The sequence below is a fragment of the Saccopteryx bilineata genome, chromosome 12, assembly GCF_036850765.1.
Source record: "Saccopteryx bilineata isolate mSacBil1 chromosome 12, mSacBil1_pri_phased_curated, whole genome shotgun sequence".
NCBI classification, from domain to species: Eukaryota; Metazoa; Chordata; class Mammalia; order Chiroptera; family Emballonuridae; genus Saccopteryx; species Saccopteryx bilineata.
In genome coordinates this window covers 54,519,627-54,536,091 of record NC_089501.1, presented here as the reverse complement: position 1 = coordinate 54,536,091, position 16,465 = coordinate 54,519,627, and the positions used below count along the sequence as shown (strand labels likewise).

At 42.9% G+C, this 16,465-nt stretch overlaps 1 protein-coding gene across 2 annotated transcripts in view; it reads right to left on the bottom strand.

Moving 5' to 3' along the window:
* PACRG (parkin coregulated) overlaps nt 1–16,465 on the bottom strand; it is a 459,081-nt gene that overhangs the window by 413,338 nt on the left and 29,278 nt on the right. The window lies entirely within an intron of this gene.

Here is a 16,465-nt window from a genome sequence, read left to right as displayed (position 1 = left end):
TCTCCTTGGGAAAGTTTTCCTGGACGATAGACAGTAAGACAAGACTGAGGTTTTTATAAGCAATAAATCTTGTCATTTTATTAGAGCTACCTGGTCAAATGTAACTCCACATTTTAGAAGTGCAAAGTAATTTAAAAGATGTATTCAGATCTCTTCTGGCTTTAAGTTGTCTTTTGATACATAGCAGGATCAACTCAGATTTAGATAAGAGTACTCTTGGAGACATTTTAATGTTCAAACGACTCTTTGAAAATGCAATTTTTATCGTCAGCCTCCTTAAGAATGTAAAATAAAATCATGTTTACAAGGTATTGGGGAAAGGGATATGTATGGTACAATTTTTAAAGGGCAGTACGGATGATTAATGAGCCAGAAAGACTGATTTATGAGGGAAGATTAGAAGCGTTAACTATCTATGGAATGGCTAAGTAAGAAAAAAAACGACAAGGAGAAAATCATCTGACTTGTTACAAAACAATGGAACACACCATTAGGATATTTAAAATTGGACTAGAGAATGGAAAACTATACAAGCACCTGTAACGGTGAGGAGCATGCATGTGTGAATTACTTAGTTTTAATGAGATACATAAATATTTTCCCCCCAGTCCCTATGGTAACATCATTGCCAATTCAGGAATATTTAGTTCATGCCAACACTATACAATGGAAACAAGATTTTTTTACAATCATGTTAGAGCTAAAGATACTTAAATATTATTCAGATAGAGTTCACTACTTTGAAAAAGGTCAGATAAAAGCATAATTTCTTTATACAGATGAAACAGAAGAATGACCTACTGTGTGAGAGTCAGTTCTAGTATCAGTAGATTGATATTGGGAAATGGTGGCCCATCGATGTTACAGACGGGTTTTGTGTGCAGACAGAAATATAGGTTTGGAGGACATTATTCAAACCACGATGAATTACAACCGAGCTCTCCCGTGTTACTTTTCAGAGTGATCTAAATGAATCTTCACTCTCTCTGGCCAATCATTTTGGCACAGTTGTCTTACCCTGGTTACGCAGGGGGAAATAGTTCATGTAAAGTCACAGGAAATATTCTGTTGAGGATGTCCCAGAGACTTATGAGAACAGCTTCCATTACTGTCTGACGCTCTATTGAAAGATTAAGGTAGTTCGTGTAAATTCATGTATGAGAGTCATACAATTTGAAATGAACCTATTCAATTTTCAAATAGCTAAATATAATTAGGATGTAAGAAACCTCATCCTAGCAAAATAGGAGAAAGGGAGGGTCAAGACCTGTTGCAGGAGGTTGTACTCATGCACCATGGACTCAGCTCTCCACCCTAAGTGACTTAAATAACATGGTCCATTTTTCACCTCGGTTCTCCCAAATAAATATGGTCCCTTCTGAAAAAAAGGAAAGAGAAAGGAAGAAAGAAAGAAAGAAAGAAAGAAAGAAAGAAAGAAAGAAAGAAAGAAAGAAAGAGAAAGAGAGAGAGGAAGGAAGGAAGGAAGGAAGGAAGGAAGGAAGGAAGGAAGGAAGGAAGGAAGGAAGGAAGGAAGGAAGGAAGGAGAGAGAGGAAGGGAGGGAGGGAAGAAGCGTTGTTCTGTAACTTCACCAAGAATAATTTGAGACAGTAGACATTTCTTATTATCTCTATAAAGGAAAATATGCTCCTTAGTGTAACTTATACCTTGAAAATCAACATGATTATGGATTTTTATGGTAATCTTCTTTGATTTTTTTTTCTTCAAAAGATGAGTTGTTAGTTTCCTATAAATAATAGGTATGCTCAAATATTTGATGTACCACTATAGTTACACTATAAAACTAAATAAAAGACATTTATGTATTTCATCAAGGCTGTTACCTAGTGTTGTAGGATCTCACAACTGCTTGACAGAAATTTTATAAAAATGATTGTAGGAAAGCTTAGTCAAGGTTCAGTTATTCTGAAAATGTTCCCAGATTTTTTGTTTGGTTTGTGTTTATAAACAAGAGTGTATTTAGAAAAGCACAGAGGTGGCAGAAGTGAGCCCGCTGGGCTGCGTGGGCTCAGGAAACAGGTGGATGCAGAAGAAGGGCTCTTGGAGCTCAGGAGAGGGAACGCGAAGGTACGTGCCTTCGGGGTAAAAGAGATGGGAAGCCTCAGGTGTGCTTCACAGGCAGCGCGTTGGGGAAGGTACCCGCAGGCTCAAGACAGAAGGAGCGTGTGCTGGATTCTCCATCCTGAGGGCTTTAAAGGGCTGGGATTTTAGGGAGGTCCCAGGAGAGGACCTCAATGGAATGCTTATCAACTCTCCAGGTGCGTCCTTTCAGGGTCGAGGTCTCTATTGATTGGTTGGTTCCAGGGCAGGGGGTCATTAGTCATGGCAGCTGGATCTGACGTCAGCCATGCTGTCACCCCCCCTGGCCTTGCTGCACATCTGGGCCTGGGGCTGAAACACAGCTGAGACCTAGATGTTATCTCTAGCTTGACCAAAACTCTCTCTCTGTGGTCAACAGACCCGAGGCTTTGTTCCTCAGATTATTTGATGCAGGCCAGAACCTCGTTGTCTTGAAGCCTTACTGCTTAAGGAGGTCATGCTAGGGCTTGCATGGGAGCCCTATGAGGCTCTTGTCTAGCTACCATGTCTATCTTCTAGGGGGTCTACCACATGACTAACGACAGGCCAGGGAGGGAAGGTCAGGGGAGCAGGGGCCAGAACCACATGTCCAGCAGTATGAAAGTTCAGGGGGGGTCTGAATGGCATGACCAGCAATATGCTAGGACAGGGAAGGTCACCTTGGGTGAGGTCCCACCCTACAGTTGTCCGTTGCTAGGTACCCAGAGCTTTCCACCCTGGAGACACTGCACACCTGGCCTGTCCTTTCTCCACTGCTCACACCTGTGCACCTGCCTGCTCCACTCCCCTCTCAAGGACTCGTGGCTCTGGATAATTTAAGGAAAGGGGCACAGGGTCTCCTCTGTAGCTGCTTCCTGCTGAAGAGGGTTGGTGTTCCAAGCTTTTAAGAGTCAGTTACCTCCCTCTGGTCCAATAATCAAAAAAGGGTGGAAAAACTGTTCTTTTCGATTTCTTGCAAATGAACATATCTTAAGCTTTACAACAAAATAAAAGATAAACTATTTATTTCAATTAATCTTTTAAAATATTGCCCCGAGATTTTAAAAACCCAGAGTACTTGTTTAACACTGACACAGAACTAGCTTTAATTTGTTTAAAAAAAAATTAAAGGAAAACACCCTACGCTTTCGAATTTCATAATATTAATATTTTACAGTGTCTTCCTAAATCATGTTGTTGATTTTTAAAAATATTTTACCCACCTAATAACAGACAATAGCATGTAGATTATTTATCATCGTAAACAGATATTTAATATCAGCTTCCGACAAAGCTTTGCCTAGAAAATTCTATATATGAAACTATGTACACTGCTCACAAAAATTAGGGTCTATTTTATTGTGTCCGTATTCATTTTGAAACATCCCTTAATTTCTGTGAGCAGTATACATAGATTATTAGATAACATATACACGTTAGACCTCCCTGTTATTTTTTGACAAGCATTTAGAGAAGTTAGAACCTTAAAAAAAAAGAAGTATAATTTCATCAGTCAAACATAGGGAATTAATCTCAGAAATCTGCTGACACAAGGAAACATAAAGTGCTTGTTATTAAGGACTGCCAATACCTTGTCGCTTCCCCACCGGGTAATAAAACCACCGGTGCAGAGTCCATCAGCAGTGCTGATAAAACTGGCAGGTCATCTCGGTCTGCCAGGGTGAGAAATAAAACGCAGGTGAGCTACCCACCAATGAGTAACCTAATATCAATCACGTCTCTACGCTCATGCAAAAGCCAGGGTGGGTCATGGATGCTTTTTCCCGAGTAGAAACTATTACTCATGGCAGAGATGTCAGGATTTTTACTTGCAAAACTGCTACTCCTTTGTGTCATTTGAAATGGTTTTGAAATGTGTGACCGGTAAGTACATAGTTCACTGTGCACTGTATTAGACTTGAGAGAATTCTGCACTAACAATGCCTTTTTTTTTTTTTTTTATGAAATCTAAATCGCCCTGGCCGGGTTGGCTCAGCGGTAGAGCGTCGGCCTAGCGTGCGGAGGACCCAGGTTCGATTCCCGGCCAGGGCACACAGGAGAAGCACCCATCTGCTTCTCCACCCCTCCGCCGCGCTTTCCTCTCTGTCTCTCTCTTCCCCTCCCGCAGCCAAGGCTCCATTGGAGCAAAGATGGCCCGGGCGCTGGGGATGGCTCTGTGGCCTCTGCCCCAGGCGCTACAGAGGCTCTGGTCGCAACATGGTGACGCCCAGGATGGGCAGAGCATCGCCCCCTGGTGGGCAGAGCGTCGCCGGGTGGATCCCGGTCGGGCGCATGCGGGAGTCTGTCTGACTGTCTCTCCCTGTTTCCAGCTTCAGAAAAATGAAAAAAGAAAAAAAAAAAAAAAAAAGAAATCTAAATCAAACTCAAGAGATACAATGCAATTGAAAACATTTAGGCAGCCTTTTCATAGTGGATTCTTGAACAACAAGGACAACCTCCAAATATTAAGAAGTGAGAAGGCAAAAGTTAACAAAATAAAAAAAAAATTGTATTAGTGCATAAAACACCTGCTACTATAAACAGTCAATATTCCCAATCAACTTTTACTGTGGGAAAGCCATGAACATTTTGTTTTTTTCTCATCCAAGTCCACACAGACATCCGTGCCTTCACCTTGGTCATTCTGGGACTCAGACCCTCTGCCCGTGGCTCTGGCCTTATCCAGGTCCTGAGCATCTTCAAGTCAGAGGACAGGGAAGAGAGAGGAGAGAGCAGTCTCCACCCACCGTCTTTACAGACTCGACGGGGAATGGCATTATGCCCACATACATTCCATTGACTAAAAGTCAATAAAAAGTCACATCCAAACACAAGGTTAGACTGGAAAATGTAGTCTAGCTGTGTGTCCAGGACCTAGAGAAAGCAGGTTTTGTGGGACTCGAGTCTTTGCTGAAGGCTTTTCATTTTTTTCTCACCCACAGATTATAGTTCCCACAGACACCCCAAAGCTCCACCCAGGCATCAAATAAAGCTCAAAGCTGAGGATCTCAGAGTGAGGGGACATATGTGAACTCATCTGACCTGCCCCTCTGAGCGTCAGTATACAATGGGGAAACAGGACGAGGTGACCACAGCGAACAGCTCCTTTAGGAGAGGAATACAGACACAGCAGTTCCTCCCCGCCAGGACGGCGCTGGGAGATCCCTCGGTCACGGTCACGGGCATGGTGGAGAGAGAAATTCTGTGACTGACCCTGCTCTCTGCAGGGAACTCCCTCCCACACGCCTCGCAGGGGGCTGGCTGCCCCCTCTAGGACTTTCCTCCTCTATTATCCTATGTGAGATACCATCAGGATTGGTATAAACCATCTGTTTCATAATTTACTTTTTGCTTTGCCAGTTTAGGGATTCAAAGGCTTGCGAAAAGAATTAACAGACAAAGGCGTTTTTTGTCTTCGCTCGTTTTCTTTTGGCAAGATATAATTATCAGCCAGATACTGTGGACTTTTGCATTTATTTCTAGTCAGTTTCATGTGTTAATAACCACAGCCAAAGTGCAATTTCTCCAGCCTGATTTATTTCCTTCCTCCCTTGCCCTCATTGACACACACTCTCTACATGCATGTACACATGCATGTGTGAACATACGTGTCGCTACCCTAAAGCTCTCTGAAGAAACCAGATGGGGAAGCCACCTATGCGATAATTTGTTTAACTTGACCTTTGCTGCTAAGAACTTTCTCAAGCATATACTTTACTATGTTGGGGTAAGAAGCTGTTGCAATTCCCAAACCTGTTAAGGATTTTGATCACTGACATTTCTCCATGCCCATTTTTCTCTGCATAGAAATGAGTGAATTCTAACCTGATCTCACCTCTTTCCTGTAACACCTTGCTTAAGGCACCAAGAGGAGCCAAAAAGCATTGTTCTTCTGGGCCCTTCCAACCACCTCCCCAGAGCCACAGTCTTAGTAGCGGGAAAGAAGCAAGTACAAGTATGGCGAGTGCCTGACACACTGTTGAGTGGAGAAAACAGCAAAGCTCTACCGAAGGACATGAAGATTCAAAGCAGACTCAAATCTTGCTTTACTGTAGGAAGACAAAATTCTAAATTTGTTGTATTCACTTAATCTATAGAATCAATAAAATTATAATTCCATTAATGAAATGTTTACAGAACTTGACCAAATGACTACAGATTTATAATACAGAGTAAAATATATTAACAATGGCAATGAACCATGTGAAAAGATCGTGTTCTTATGCTCACATAATGTAAACAACAAGTCAGCGTCATTTCCTCTTCGCCAGCTATCAGAAATATATTGGTAATAGCAACTATTGACAAGAACAAGGAAAATACAATCACATCCTGTTAGAGGGACTCCAAGTCAAATACTTCTACAGGGAAGGAAGTTTGATAATAGTTCTCAAAATTTATGTTAATATTCTTTGATCTAGTAATCACACTTCCATAAATTTATACTAATGAGATAGTTGGAAAGTTCACAGACTTACTCTTGTTCGTATAATAATAATTATATTACATTTTAAAATAAGATAAAAACTATTAAATGCATATAAAGTAGAAATTAGTTAAATAATGTCCTTAAAAAGAAATTCAAAACAACCACTAAAAATAACAACCTAAACTAATTATTTACATAGAATAAGTTGCCAATACATAGTGAAAAATGGAAACCAATAGCTATAACATGATTTATTAGTAGTATGTGTGTGTGTGTGTGTGTGTGTGTGTGTATGTGGAGAGCAGAGAGAGAGAGAGAGAGAGAGAGAGAGAGAAGAAGAGAGAGGGAGGGGGACAGAGGGAGAGAGAGAGAATTAAGAATTGTGGAAGAATATTTACAAAATATTGAGAGGAGATTTTTCCGTAGTGTAAAGAGAATCAGTTGTTCCCCCAGTCAATACTTGGCTAGAGTGTGGATGTTTTATCATAGTGAGATAGATGGCCCTATTTTATTTTCAGCAAATATATTTTCTAGTAAAACTATGTTAATAAAATATGTATTCCTTGCTTTCACCATCTTTACATGTTCAGTTGTTCATTTCGCTATCAAACATTAGCTGTTTCTTAGTTAAGGGAATATTTCATCAATCACCACAAAGATGTTGAGAGTGGATATTTCTGGGTGTGGATCCAGGTGATTTATGTCTTGTATAAGTTTCAGTATGAACTTAGTGGGAAATGATTGGATGTGGATTTCGCTGTCCCTTTCTGCTGCTATGTAGTTGTATGACTTCCATACATCATTAAACCATATGAGCTTGAGTTTGCTCAACTATAGAACTGTAACCCCTACCTCACAAACTTGTAAGAGTTAAATTAGGTAAAATATTTAAAACTCTCAGTATTTTCATTAAAGTTAATTTAAAAAAAAATTTTTTTTTGGTCCTGGCCAGTTGTTCAGTGGATAGAGCATCAGCCCAGTGTATGTACATCCCAGGTTCAATTCCTGGTCAGGGCAAAAAGGAGAAGTGAACATCTGCTTCTCCCACCTTCCTCTCCCCCTTCTCTCCCTCTTACCCTCCTGCAGCCAGTGGTGCAATATGTTCAAGTGTGCCCCAAGGCACTGAGGACAGCTCCATTGGAGTGCATCTGCCTCAGGCACTAAAAATAGCTCGATACTTGAGCACTAGCCCCAGATAGGGTTACCAGGTGCATCCTAGTTGGGAAACGTGTGGGAGTCTGCCTTACTATCTCCCCTTATCTAACTTAAAAAATAAAAGTTTCCTAAAAGTTTGCTTCCATTAAGGCATTTGGCAAAAATGATTGGACTTTGGGATAGAAAGCTTTGAATTAAGTAAATATAGTTCATTTTTCTAGAACACCTTTCTTTATTCCCTGAAATTTCCCTTAACTAGGTAATTCAGCAGCATTGCACAACCAAATGCTGTAAATAAACCACAGGTGTACACAGTGCCAGTTAAATTATTTTATTTTAACTTTGTATCATTATTTTAACTTTGTAAAGCATATGGCATTAGAAAATTTACATTTGGAGAAAGTGCTGTGTTTCACAAAGAAACATCACCTGCAATTTGAATTTCCTTAAACTAAGAGCTAACTGATTTACACAGTTTAAATCAGGGGTCCCCAAACTTTTTACACAGGGGGCCAGTTCACTGTCCCTCAGACCGTTGGAGGGCCAGACTATAAAAAAACTATGAACAAATCCCTATGCACACTGCACATATCTTATTTTAAAGTAAAAAAACAAAATGGAAACAAATATAACATTTAAAATAAAGAACAAGTAAATTTAAATCAACAAACTGACCAGTATTTCAGTGGGAACTATGCTCCTCTCACTGACCACCAATGAAAGAGGTACCCTTCCAGAAGTGCGGTGGGGGCTGGATAAATGGCCTCAGGGGGCCACATGTGGCCTGCGGGCCGTAGTTTGGGGACCCCTGGTTTAAATTATGCTCTCTAAAATATAGCATTAATTGTGCCCCTCAACAAAACAGGTCAGAAAAAAATAATTTATTTGAATCAACACTTATATAGCAATAGTGAAAGTTTGTTATATCAATTGTGCTTTTTGTTCTATCCTCTTATTTGTGCTTTATCTGCAGTTCATCCTCTTTTACACTCATGTTGTTGTTCTTCATACTCACTTGGTTTATCTGTTCATCTGCTGATGCACAGCTGGGTTGACTCAGCCTATGGCTTATCTTGATAAATGGTCCATGTTCATGCAAAAATAATGTGTATTCTGATGTTGTTTGTGGACTCTATGTATGTCAGATCGATTGCAGTTCATTGTCAGCATTGTTCGGGTTGCCCATATACTTACTAATCTTCTGTTTACTTGTTCTAGTCATTATCAAGAGAAATGTGTTGAACTTTCTATCATTGTGGACTTTTGTACTTCCCCACGAAATTCTCGCAGTTATTGTTTAATATTTAAGATTGTTATATCTTAATGAACTGCAATCTTTATTATTATGAAATGATCCTTTTTGTTCTTGCTACTCTTCTCTGTTTTAATACAGACTTTGATATTATTTAGACAATGTGCCTTTATTTTGACTAGTGCTAGCATGTTACAGCTTTTTCCATCCTTTTCGTTTTTACCCAACTTATGTCTATATTATATTTCAGGTAGGTTTCTTTAGTCAGGAAATCATTAAGCCTTCCTTTTAAACCCAGTCTGATAATTAACCAATCTTTAATGGAAGTTTTTAAGCCATTTATATTTAATATAATTACTGATAATGTTGGACTTAAACATACATACTGCTACTTTTTTTTGATTAATTTGTTCTGTGTTCTTTTTCTATCATTTCATGCCTGCCTTTGTATTACTAGAGAATTTTATTATGCTTTATATCCTCTTTTTGGCTTATTAGATGTAATGCTGTTTTAGTGGTTATTTTTAGGGCGTAGAGTAAATATTTTTTTTAATATTCCCCTGTGTATTTTCAAGTGATAAAATGCTATGCATCAGGCATGGAATATAAAAAAACTTCCAAACGTACATTTACTTTTCTCCCCTCTGGGTCTTTATGATACTGTAGTCATAGATTTTGCTTCTACATATATTACACATCCTCTACTACATTGCTAGTTTTTTTATTTATTTAAGCCAGGGGTCCCCAAACTACGGCCCGCAGGCTGCATGCGGCCCCCTGAGGCCATTTATCCGGCCCCCACCACACTTCCGATAGGGGCACCTCTTTCATTGATGGTCGGTGAGAAGAGCATAGTTCCCATTGAAATACTGGTCAGTTTGTTGATTTAAATTTACTTGTTCTTTATTTTAAATATTGTATTTGTTCTCATTTTGTTTTTTTACTTTAAAATAAGATAATGTGCAGTGTGCATAGGGATTTGTTCATAGTTTTTTTTATAGTCTGGCCCTCCAACGGTCTGAGGGACAGTGAACTGGCCCCCTGTGTAAAAAGTTTGGGGACCCCTGATTTAAGCAGATAAATTTTAAAGATTTCCATGATCAACAAACATTAGGCATTAGCTAAATGATTAGAAAAATAAAGTACATTTGCTCTTGTAGCTTGTTTCTGTCCCTCGGTTCCTCCGTGTAGATCCAGGTTTGGAAGGACTCCTTGTAGCATCTCCTTTACTGATGATCTGCTGGTGAGACCATTTTCAACTTATGAGGGACTGAAAAAAGCCTACATTTTACAGCATGTCTTTCTTTTTTTTTATTTTTTATTTTTCTGAAGCCAGAAACGGGGAGGCAATCAGACAGACTCCCGCATGCGCCCCACCGGGATCCACCCGGCACGTCCACCACGGGTGACACTCTGCCCATTCAGGGCATCACTCTGTTGCATCCAGAGCCACTCTAGCGCCTGAGGCAGAGAACATAGAGCCATCCTCAGCGTTACAGCATTTCTTTCACTGAGGACATTGCAGTTTCTATCTCTGAAAGTGGGATTTCTACCTTTTTATACGTGTTTGTCTCTGCTAACATGCAAGATGTTTCTTCCGGCTCCTTCAATGCATGAAATACACCATAAGAACTGTTTTACTGTCCTGTTTCTATCGTCTGTGTAATTTCTGGCTGTTTCGATGGATTAATTTTTCTCTTTATTTTGAATTATAGTTCAGTGCTTTTGTGCGTGTCTAACATTTTATTGGTTGCCAGACATTTTGCACGCTAACTTTTTGGATACGAAAGATTTTACTGTTCCTATCAATGTTCTTGAGATTTCTCAGGGACATGATTCCTTTTGGGGGGGGGGGGCTTGAGATCACTTTGATTCTTACAGGTGTTGCTTTTAAGCTCTGTTAGGTGGATCCAAATCAGCATTTTGATGAGGATTCATCCCTCCACCCAGGGTGCAAGGAACACTCTTAGTACTCTAACCAGTGTGCCTTGAAAGACGAGGTTTTCCTCCTGGGCTGTCGGGAACAAGAACCATTTCCCACCGTTGAGCTGCGGCCACATTCTATCTTAGCCTTCCAGGTGGCCCACGCCCCGCCTCTGCGAGCTTCCTGAAACCCGCCCACTGATTAGTACCAAGCGAAGACCCTGACAGGAATCCTCTGCAGGTCCTGGTGGTTTCTCTCGGGCACCTCATTCCTCCATGACACCCTCTCCCATGAACTCTTGCTGGCTCGACTCCGCTGAATTCCCAGACCCACCTCCTGAGCTTGAAGGGACAGCATGGATCTGGTTGGGCTCCTGCCCCTGTACGGACAGCTCAGGCCTCTGTAACAAAATACTGTAGGCCCAGGTGGCTTCAACAACAGAAAAGCTTCTCCCAGGTCTGGAAACCGAGTCTTCAGGGTGCCGCTGCGGTTGAGTTCTGTGAGCTCTCTCTCCCTGGTTTGGGAATGACCACCTTCTTGCTGTGTCTCCTGTGGCAGAGGGAGGAGGAGAAAGGGGGGGAAACACAAGCCCTCGGGTGTCTCTTCTTCAAAGGGCACTAATCCCATCATGAGGGTCCCATCTCATGGCTCGTCTCAACCTAATCAAGGGCCTCAGGTCTAAATATTGGGCAGTAGGGCTCCAACACGCAAATTTCAGAAGGAGGCATTTCCGTCTACAGTGTGCCTCCAGGTCACAGTCTGGAAGCTTCCTCCAGGCAGTCACTTGAGGCCCCGGAAGGGCTCCTCCTTATTTGTTTCCCAACTCTCGTGGATCTCCGCCCTAAACTCCCGACGTCCAGGGGCTTGAGTTCACTTGTGTCGTGTACCTTGTCTGCTGTGGTCACAGACGGGAGGGTGACCTTCACGTCCTGCCGCCCCATCCTCACTGGAAACGGACGTCCCCGGTGCTGAACTCACATTCTTCCTCGTTGTTGAAATAGTCTGTCAGAACAAGTACTAGCGGGACTTATTCCGAGGGGAGAGTCGGGACTGCGTTTATGACTCTCTCTCTCTTTTCCCGGGCTTCTAGGCTCCGAGTCCATTCTACCGGGACATTCTTTCAGGTGGCGTCCCAGTTTGAATTCCGGACGAGGCTGGGAAAAACGGGCTGGTGCCAAACTAGGGACGGACCAGAGGAGTAAAATGCCATCCAAATAGGAGGGACGGTGAGTTTTCTCTCTGTAGTTGGCTCGCTCGAGGTCGACAGCCGTGGAATCTCACAATGAGAGTGACTAGAGGTTATACTTTTCATAGCGTTCCTGGTAACCAGATCAACGTGGCTCTGCTGATGAAGCCGTTATCTTTCCAGTAGAAATATATTTCTTTTTTTTTTTTTAAACGTTGTGTGAGAACCTCAGGGGCTATCTCACGCCAGGCCCCCTCCGAGTGCTAACAGGCCCGGGCTCGGAGAGAGGCCACGCCTGCGCCCGCCCGTTTCCCTGAGGAACCACGCGGCCAGCGAGCGGAGAGGCAGTCCGAGTTCAGCGACAGGTTTTGGGAGGAATCAATCCATTTGCGTGATTGCTACTCAGGTTTCCTTGAGCGTACTTTTTTTTTTTTTTTACCAGGGGCCTTGTCCTCAACAGTGTATTTTTAAGCCACGTGAATTCATAAAAAAAAAAAACCCAAAATACGTGTTCTTCTGGACCTCCAAGTTTGTAGTGAATTCTTTTTTAATCACAATGTAATTTAGGCATGAGGAAATAAAAAGATATTGTTGATACAATATCTGACATGTTATAAGTGCTTTATAACTGTTTGTTAAATAAGTAAGAAATAAACAAACTATCTAACCTTAGGTAGATACTCTTTGCGGTTATTAACACTGCAGTGATGAAAAGCCAACAGACTCCCAGAGCATGTATTTAGACGAGAAGTGCACACGCCCCCTCCAACGCCTGACGTTTTTTACAGGAATGGAAGCTGTTCCGTTGAAGATGAGCCAGGACTCACGCCACGAGCACCGGGCCGGCTTCCTCTTCCCGGTTCAGCACAGCTTTGCCAAGCGCACTGTGTGACCGCTAGCTCCTCACACCCACGTTCCGTTAAGATTACGGAAAAACCTTCACTCAGACGGCAAATAGTGAGGCTGTTTGTGACCGCAGTCACTGCAAATGCGTGTTCTCCACCTTCAGACGGTGTGTGCCATGCCAGGGACAATGACTACTGTCACACAAATAGTGTTTGGTCCAGAGGACACGTCGTCGCTATAATGTGTGGTGGAGGGAAGAAAAGCAGGGAGGAGGGAGGGAGGGAGGGAGGGAGGGAGGGAGGGAGGGAGGGAGGGAGGGAGGGAGGGAGGGAGGGAGGGAGGGAAGGAGGAAGAAAGGGAAATCCTTCTTTTGCTACAGTTCAAGGCAAGTGCAGGGAACGGCTCATTCATGCAAAGAGCACGTGAACTGTTTGGCGGGATTGATGGATAAGACGGTCATCTTCACTGTGCTCCAGAATACATTAATAACTAACTTCAGATCAACCTCTGAAATAAAAATCCAAAATATGACATTTCCTCGCTCAGTCTCACGTACCCAATAACAAATCCCAGGACGCACAGGGGGCTGCTTTGCCAGCCAGCCCAGAGCTGCGGGACGGGAGCGCCACATCTTGGGGAGCAGGTTTACACAAGAGCGCGGCGGGGGACACTGGGCCAGGGGGACTCTGTCCGACTGACTGCCCGCTGAGGGTACAGAGCTTCAGGGGGGCGTGGCCCGGGGAGACAGGCACGGGTGAAACACAACACTCCTTTCGTAACTTAGCGTTTGCTTTCATTGATTCTATCTGGGTACTTAGCAGGTCAATCAATTAGGATGTTTTAAATTCCTAGGAAAAAAGGGAAATAACTTTTGGCGCTTTGCAAAGGATTTGCCATAGGCAGAGGCAGATAGTGAAATGAATAAACCTCAGGTTTCAGAGCCCCCTGCTTGCATGATACATGGACGCTCTCTGGAGACACAGGGGTCAGGTACCTGTAGGGACTGGAACCTGGTCACCCTTCTGCTCTCACAGCAGGTGGCGGGCAGCCAGCACGGCCTCCCCACTGGACTGTGCCCCCGATGGAGCCCACTCGCTGTGTCTGGACACAGTCCCCTGACAGGTGCAGGCCGGGGCTCGCCAGGCCTGATGAAGGACAGGCCGCCGGAGGGGGAGACAGAGATGCGGCCACAACTTTTCTAAACCATTCAAAGTAGAATGTGAGTTTTCATCAGCCATGCTGTGGCAGAGTCTCATTGTCTTTGAACGCTTTCCATGGAAAATGACATTATACAACTGCTCTCATGAAGAGGAGATCTCAAGAAATAGGCAACTAATGAACATATGGAGAAAAATATGGTTGAGATCCATCTATGAGACAATTTGGTACGAACGATGTTAATTTCTGGATTGTATTATTTTTTTGTGGGTGTTTGTCACATTCTTAATTTGTTTTTCTCATTGGAAGGCAGTATTAAATTTCTTATCTTGGCCCTGGCCAGTTGGCTCAGTGGTAGAGCATTGGCCCAGCATGTGGACGTCCTCGGTTTGATTCTCAGTCAGGGCACACAGGAGAAGCGCCCCTCTGCTTCTCCATACCTCCCCCTTTCTCTCGTCTCCTCCTGCAGCCATGGCTCTATTGCTTCGAGCGCATCGGCCCCAGGCACTGAGGATGGTTCTGTGAAGCCTCTGCCCCAGGCACTAAAAATCGCTAGGTTGCAAGCATGGCCGCAGATGGGCAGAGCATCGGCCCCAGATGGTGGTTGCTGGGTGGATACCAGTTGAGACACATGTAGGAGTCTGTCTCTCTATTTCTCCTCCTCTCACTTGGAAAAAAAGAAAATAGAATGCTTAACAGGCCTGACTGGGCGATGGTGCAGTGGATAGAGTGTTGGACTGGGATGCAGAGGACACAGGTTCAAGACCCCGAAGACGCCAGCTTGAGCGCGGGCTCATCTGATTTGAGCAAAAGCTCACCAGCTTGGACCAACGGTCACTGGCTTGAGCAAGGGGTTACTCGGTCTGCTGAAGGCCCACGGTCAAGGCACATATGAGAAAGCAATCAATGAACAACTAAGGTGTCGCAACAAAAAACTGATGATTGATGCTTCTCATCTCTCTTTGTTCCTGCCTGCCTGTCCCTATCTATCCCTCCTCTGACTCTCTCTGTCTCTGTAAAAAAAAAAAAAAAAAAAAAAGAATGCTTAATGGGGATACTGAGTCAGGTAACAGAGAAGAGCTGCACACAAGAACAGGAGAAAAGGATCCCTACGTAAACGGGACAGCCGTTACTTGTACTCATCACTAGCAGATGACAAAAACAATTCTCGTGCCCAGAATCATCACGCTGGTGGAAAGTACAAAAGAAGGATTTATGTAAAAGCAGTTCCGCACCTACACATGCCTGTCATTTGAATCTCAACTATTTCTGAAAAATAGGACTTGGTTTTTAAAGAAACAAAATGAAATGCTTTTTGCATGAACATTGAAACCAAATCTGTCTGGAAGAGCGCTGGCTGCCCGCTAGCTTGTAGCCGGTCTGCGACTTTAATTGACATGTCAGAGGGATCCTTGGGTGGAGCTTCTGACAATGGATCAGAGGCGGGTGCCTACCACAGGGACACTAGGGGGTCTGGCCTCGCATCTCTTCCTAATGACATGCATTTATCAAAACATCTTCCATTATAGCTACTACATGTTAATGATACAGTAAGTGTGGTGAAAACTCAAATGCTTCCACACTAAATTATTCCGGTTGTTTTTATTAGTGAAAATTGAGCACTTACCTAATGAGAGAAACAAAAATAAATAAAATAAAAGTGAATTTCTGTATGGTTTATACTCTTTTTTTGTTTTTATGCTTTTTTTTAAGGAAGAACTCTACCTTGATTAAGACCTTGTGATGCCATTCAAATGAGGTGTTTTTAGGATTTTGCAGCGAGAAGCAAGGAGCTTCCATTGCTTACATACACTGATTCCTATAAAAACCTAAAGCAGGATTTTCATCTAATCTAAGCAATGATAAGCTGTGAAAATAAACAAATACCTAAATATATAAATTTATTTCCCCATGATATAAAAGCTAGCAAGAAACTAGTTATCATTTTTTTTTCTTTTCCAGGTGACAGGAGGTCGAGATAGAGAGACAGACTCCCACATGTGCCCTTACTGGAATCACCCAGCAACCCCTGTCTGGAGCCGATACTCTGCCCATCTGGGGCCATGCTCACAATGGAACTATTTTTAGCACCTGAGGCTAAGGCTCCATGGAGCCATCCTCAGTACCTGGGGCCAATGCCCTTGAACCAATTGAGCCATGACTGTGGGAGGAGAAGAGAGGGAGGGGAAGGGGAAGACTGGAGAAGCAGATGGTCACGTCTCTTGTGTGCCCTGACCAGGAGTCAAACCGAGGATATCTACATGCCCGGTGGATGCTCTACTACTGAACCAACTGGCCAGGACTAGTTAGCTTTGTTAATACATGCACTTGTTTAGAAATACTTGCTAATATGTATTATGTATGTATGTATGTATGTATGTATTGGGAAGAGTTTAAAAAACAAGCTTAAGCCTGACTGGTGGTGGCACCATGGATGG